Here is a 6810-nt window from a genome sequence, read left to right on the forward strand (position 1 = left end):
AGTCATAGGTTTTTGACATCCTACATAGTCTTTTCTTTCTAAAACAGCAAGTTCATACTTCTGTAACGTGGAACCAAGGAAGTGGGTATGCCTTTTCCACAGCATCCCTCCTCCTCTTCCCTCCCCCATTTCCTACTGCTGTCTGCAGCTCCATCCACTCTCCCGGCATGCTTCACTTTGCCATAATGAGATGCTCGGCTGCTGTGCAGCCACGACGTCTCGAGATGGATGGGGCCTCCTGTACTGCCCTGAGAGGGATGTTAAAAAGACATTGTATTCATGGAAGCCGGCTAGAAAAGGCAAGGAGAAATGAAGAGCCTCATTTCAACAACACACAGCAGCCGTTGTCCAAGTAAAATGGTTTTTCCTTCTGTCTTATCCCCTGCTTACTGGAGTAACTAAAGCAATGGTATATTTCTGAAAGTCACTCTAAAGGTCATCCATTGTTTAGATTCTATTGGAAAATTATACCTTCTGAGATTGAATTTAATGCGACCTCATTAGGACTTGATTAGCTCAATGCGATTAAGGTGAAAACACCCAATTCAGAGAAGAACTTGTGGTAATGAATGAATACATTTTTATTCAAATATTCTGTTAAATCCCCAGACAGGTATGATTTCCATAAAATAAAAGGCTCTGGATAAAATAGAAAGGAGTCGTTTTAAGCATCTTACAGTTGGGCTGGAGAAAAGATTAGTTTAAAAAAAAGGCTTATTAATGCTACCCTAATTGTCACATGTCAAGAAATCTTGCAGGTTAGAAATAGTTTTTAAAAATAAATGAAATTGTCTCTACATTGAGGACAGGCAAAAAATTTAGTGCTAAATGAAACTAAAAACTGAAATACCGATGTCAAATCTCAGTGTAATTGAAAAATTCTTAGCTTTTCTGAGAGAAGCCTAAGATGGCTGCTTCATAAAGAAACCAGGCTCTTCTAGAATTCAAAAATACAGACTCATTTTTACTTGAAATAGTCCCAAGCATAACAATTATCCAACTGCATCTCATAAGACTGCATCAGGTTCATATGGAAATATGTGATCCCATCACATAATTGGTGCTCATTCATTCGTGTTTCCCTCTGACTTTTATAAAATGCTTTTATATATTAGTCCTTGCTTCTCCCTTGAAGGTATTAGTCCCATTTTTATAGTTGAAGGAACTGTTCAAGAGTTTAAGTGGTAGGTAGGGTTTAACTCATAATTCAGGCTGGCCCAACGGCAATACTTAAAGACATTTTGCCTTTGCCTCTAGCATGCCGCTCAGTCGTGTCTGACTTTTTGCGACCCCATGGACAGTAGTTCGCCAGGCTCCTCTGCCCATGGGATTCTCCAGGCAAGAATACTGGAGTGGGTTGCCATTCCCTTCTCCAGGGGAGCTTCCTGACCTAGGGATCGAACCTGGGTCTCCTGCATTGCAAGCAGATTCTTTAGCGTCTGAGCCACCAGGGAAGCCCTGCCTTCTAGTACAGAAGATTTAAACTGTTTTATACCAGTTCCTGTGGCTCTCAGGAAAAGGTAGTAGTACATCAAAGTATGAGTAAGAGAAATTATTCATTATGGAACATAACATGTGTCTCTATTCAGGCAGAATCCCCTGTAACTGATGACGATCTGTTTACTCCTTTGGGGTATACCATCTTTCTATAGCCACAGGAATTTCCTATATCCATTTGAACTTCCAGTATCAATCAATTTTCATTACACAAGTTTTTAAAGAATTTGAACAGTGGACATTGATGTTGGGTACTCACTTTTTATCTCTACTGTATGAAGTCTCACATGTCAGTTCAAACTAATTTCACACCGGTGGCATGTCCTAGGTCCTAGTGAAGGATGTTCTTGAATACTAACTATATGTTTCGCCGTGAACTCTAGAAGGGAAGAAGGAAGCCCAGCTAATAGAAAATAGTGACTGTGGAGTTAGAGACTAGATTAGACGAAAAACAAGCTTGGGATGAAAAGCTGGACATGAAGGGGGAAGTTTATTCTAGAATGTGTTGAGTCCTGGAGAGTGTCACACTGATCACAGCAGCTAATGTTTATTGAACATTATTCTATGCCAGGTACATTTAAGTGCTTACTTGTATTTACTCATTCATGTAATCCTTACAACATTGCTATGAGGAAGGTTTTACTATTTTCACTATTTTGCAGGTAAGCAACCAACAGAATTTTAGTCCAGGCAATCTGGCTGCAGAAAGCCTAAATTCTACTTCAGCAAAAGATGGCATAAGTGCTCTGGAGGCTAAATAATGTCCAATGTAGAGGTGGTTCCAGAAAGTTCCATCTGCTAAGTGTTTTTGTATATTGGGAGACATGATATAGCCCCAGTGGAGGCTGATGAAAAAATGGAAGGCTCTTGAATGTACACTATAAGCCCACATGACCAGAGCATATCAATTTTATGAAGTAATCTGTAGTCACTGTTGCTTGCTTGTGTTTAATATCCTCCAGTGTTCTGACCTCCAGTGTAAGAGAGGCAGGGGAAAAGGAACCTGAAGAAGGGAAAAGTGTAGTAAAGTAAGAAAGAAGGCAAATGATGCTGTATTTTTGGCTTGTCAATTACTCCCAGTTTTGAGGAAAGGCTGTCCTTTCTGGCCAATGAGGAAAATATCTACTTCTATGCTTTTTCCTTTAACAACCTGATCACTGGGACCTGACTATGATGCAGGTTTGAAAAATGAAACCAACATTTTTATTATCCTAGTAGCATCTGGAAAATTGCTATTTGCAAAACTGTTCTATGTATATAAGTGAAAAGCAATGGATCTTACTCTGACATACGTAATTAAATTAAGAGCTGAAACTGGTTCCCAATAACACAGGCCTCAGTGGTTAGAAGGTTAATTCCAGTAGGCTGAAGAGGCTTTCCTCTCATACTGATATAGCGTGAGTGTGTGCTCAGTCAGAGTATTTATTACATTCAGCAGAACCTCATTAGCTACTCTGGATAAATAACCTCATTAATGACATAGCATGAAGTAGACAGATGCTTTTGAAATAAGATCAAAAGGATCAAATAGATAAGAAAGCTGTAGTAACCTGGAAATAATCTTTCTGACTAACATTTCATAATACATATCTACAAAGGCAGCTGGAGTGGCTAGATACTCTAGAAAGAGGCCAGGTTTCATACACTATTTTTGAAAATCACATTCATATCCATATTATTATATTCTTGTAAATAAACCTCTCAGGTAGGAGGGCATGTACCTGCCCCCAGCACAGGAACACGACAACATAGGGAGTTTGACTTCTCAGGGGCACCATTACTTATCAGTGGCAAGTTACTATGGCTCTTATTTGTCTGAGCAGGCCCAACTGTATTTCAGTCTTGAGGACTACGCTATTTTCCATTCTGTAACCCCAACCCTAAATGCAAGAAAAGCATGCTATAGTGGAATTTGGGGAGAAGTTTTGAAATTTTATTAAAGAGGATTGTTGTTCTTTCTCACTTGACTTTTCCATACTAAATTTCAACCTAGGCTTAAGGTATTAAAAAAAATGATTTAAATTAAGGAGACTTCCCTGGTGGCTCAGACAGTAAAGAAGCTGATTAAAATTAATGTTGTACAACAAATAGAAAAATTCCAATTAAATTATCATTTGAAAAAAAGTAACTTGCTTTAATATTACCTTAAAGCAGTAATTGGATGAAGCAAAATGGCAGAGACTACATTCCCAAATAGCTCTACCCACCATAGTCCCAAGACTGTGGTTCTCCAAGGACATGAATATAAATGCACAGAATAACATTATTATCTCAGTAAACATCCCCACAGGAATTGAGTCATTTGGGAACGCTACCAATGAGAAAAAGTGGAAATGTACTATATATTTAAAAAATCCCTTACGGAACTTCATAAAAAAGAAGGCAATATTCTAACTCTGAAGTACAGAATTTGAAGTAGACATAACTTTCCATCTTTGGAATTTGAAGATTTGCTATTAGACAGTGTGATTTAGTAAAAGACCTGGTTTAGGAGTTGGGATACTTGAGTTTAATGCTATTAACTAGCTGAATGACTTTACGTTTAATTCTTTTGGACCTCAAGCCTCATATTCTTAAATGAGGAAGTTGGATTTGATCATCTGCAGGGTTCCTTCCACATCTAAAATTACACCTTACCATTCAATGTGCAGTTCACTCTGAGGAAGGGTTAATTAGTGCCTACTCTGAATGCACTGTAGTTGGTGCTGGGGACATAAAGATTAAAAACAAGCTTTCTACCCTCAAAGGTTTATAATCTTGGGGATTGTTAAAATGACAGGGTGATATATACAGAATAGTATGCAGTCACTTGAGCTTCCCTGGTGGCTCAGATAGCAAAGAGTCGGCTTGCAACGATTGAGACCTGGGTTCGATCCCTGGGCCGGAAAGATCCCCTGGAGAAGGGAATGGCTACCTACTCCAGTATTCTTGCCTGGAGAATCCCACAGACAGAGGAGTCCAGCAGGCTACAGTCCCTGGGGTCGCAAAGATTAGGACACGACTAAGCAACTAACACTTTCACTATGGAGTCACTTCATTATATCTGTTTTATTATTCATAAGACTTGTGGGCCAGAGAGGCTTAGCAGACTGTGAGCTTGCCTCCCAATCCTCAGGCTACAGCTGACTCACTATAAACATCTGTGTAAATTACTCTCTAGATCTGTTTTTTTTCTTTAAAAATAATCATACGGACCCGACTGAAAGGCTGTATACAACAAAGGCTGTATATTCTGTACATTTTTATGTGCCAGAGGACAATGTTGGGTGTTGGGGCAAAGCAGCTGGCAGGTGCCTCATGTAGATTAATATTAATATATCAATACATTATTATATAGTTGGCTGCAAATAAATCGATATAGCAAATGACTATCTACAACAAATTAATTTTGGTCTTATTTTAATTTAGAGGTGTCAAATAACAAGTCCATTTTTGTGCAAAAAAACATGTGTCTCGGCCCTTGAAGTACCATGATAAGCAGTAAAAAGACATACAAATATCACATATTCAAAATATTATAAACTTGGATGAACTATAAGTACTTCTTAGATGTGTAGAGTAAGTTGAAAACACAAATGGTATAAAGAATGCAGGAGCAGTTTCTCTGCTCAGGCTAAGGACAGACGTTTGTACAATTAGATCTGCCCCAAAAGGATGCCTCATTTCAGAGTCCAGAGGTAACTATCCATTTCTGCAGGGCCCAGCTGATGCTCTGTTAGGTTAAAGGTCACCAATGAAGAGATGAGATTCTTGTCTTGTCTGAATTGAACCTGAAGTGGATAAATTCAGGTTCAATTCTGAGAATCTATTATTAGATGGAGTGATTCATAAGTATTTGAATGATAGAAGCATAATAGATACAAAATGAGACATTAGGGATTAAGAAAGATGGAGTATATTACAAGGGGAGTGGTGTGGGACGGAGGAACTGGTTTCATCTTGTTCTTTCAAATAGGCTGTTTTTGGCCTTAATATTTATGCCCTGATTTGAAACATAAATTTCAGAACCCTGAAACTCAAAAGCTTTGGCTGTATAAGTCTAAAACCAAACGACTCATTGGTTACCAGCTGTTTTTAGTGTCATCCATTCTCTAAGGCGGGAGGGTGGAATGGCCTAGCTGCAGGATGGGGCAAGGCTTCTGCACACAGGGAAATGGTGTTTGTGTGCTGTGGCTGGGATAGGAGAGGCGGTCCTCCACTAATATCTCAAAATATTATTCCGCTACAATAACATGGTGAGTATGATGAGTTGGTTTGAAAGCCTTGCGAAAAACTCGTCGGAACTCTGGAAAATGGTGAGAATTCTTGACTGAGGAAACTCAAGGATCAGAAGAAGTCATCTAAACTAACTCCTTCCTCTGCCAAATAACAGCCAAACAACAGTTTTTCGGACCGCTTCTTGCCGTCATTGACTTAGGTTCGCTTAGCTGACGCTTACTGTCTTTCGAGGGCTGGTGACCTGAGCCCTGGACTTGCTCAGGTGTCAGCCTGAGCTCGAAGCTCAGAGAGTGGCCGTTGGTTTTCTGCATGTGGTCTGCGGGCACACAAATGTGTATCACCGACATGGAGCAGTCGAAGCCTTTAGAACAGCCCATTTGTGACGAAGGAGGAGGAAATGTGTTGTCGCTGGAAAAGAAGCGCATTTCGAAAATGAGGACAGAATGGATTGTTGTGACTTGTTGTGCAAGAAAGAATTTGTTCCTCACCAGAGGGTTTGCTGGAAATAAAGACGCGGCGATTCTTTACCAGTCTCTAGCTGCAGGAAACAGCCAGCAAGCGAAGTCACAGTCCAACTTCGTCGCGGACTGGGCTCCCGTAGAGAGCCGCTCGGAGGCGTGAGAGACAAGCAGGAGACTCCGACGCGTCGAGTCAGCGGAGAAGAGCTAGTTCCCCTACTCAGTGCAGCGGGAACAAGCCGCACCAACAGCTCTTCCCCTTCTCAGTTCTTTGGGAAACACTTCGCTTGCTTTGTTTCAGACGCCGACCTATCTTTCTTGGTTGGTCTACAGCTCCACCAGTCCCGCCCACCAGAGGGCGGGGCTCCAGGGTCAAGGTGGACCAATTCCCCAGCCTCGCCCCTACACGCGCTTTTGGACCCCCGGGGCTGAGTGACAGCGGCCAGGTCCAACCTGTTATTCGGGAGCATGGCCCCCGCCAGGGGCGGTACGGGGACGAGCCGCCGGGGCCAATCATATTGGACTTCAGGGGGCGGGGCCTCTTTGCCAGCTCCAGACCAGCTCTCTCCGCACTCTTTTTGTCAAATGAGAGACGCGGGTGGGCGGCCCCTCAGCCGAAGTTCAGCCAATGGAGGAG

General features: G+C 41.4%; 1 long non-coding RNA gene across 1 annotated transcript; it reads right to left on the minus strand.

The window, feature by feature from the left end:
• Nucleotides 1-4879: 4879 nt before the first annotated feature.
• On the minus strand, nucleotides 4880-6495 carry LOC105002341. The gene is made up of 2 exons (XR_826939.1): nucleotides 6204-6495; nucleotides 4880-6123 (listed from the first exon to the last, which is right to left on the minus strand). It is a non-coding gene; the product is annotated as an uncharacterized LOC105002341 (long non-coding RNA).
• Between the last annotated feature and the right edge of the window lie 315 nt (nucleotides 6496-6810).

This window comes from Bison bison, unplaced genomic scaffold, assembly GCF_000754665.1.
Source record: "Bison bison bison isolate TAMUID 2011002044 unplaced genomic scaffold, Bison_UMD1.0 scf7180017864451, whole genome shotgun sequence".
In the NCBI taxonomy this organism is placed as follows: Eukaryota; Metazoa; Chordata; class Mammalia; order Artiodactyla; family Bovidae; genus Bison; species Bison bison.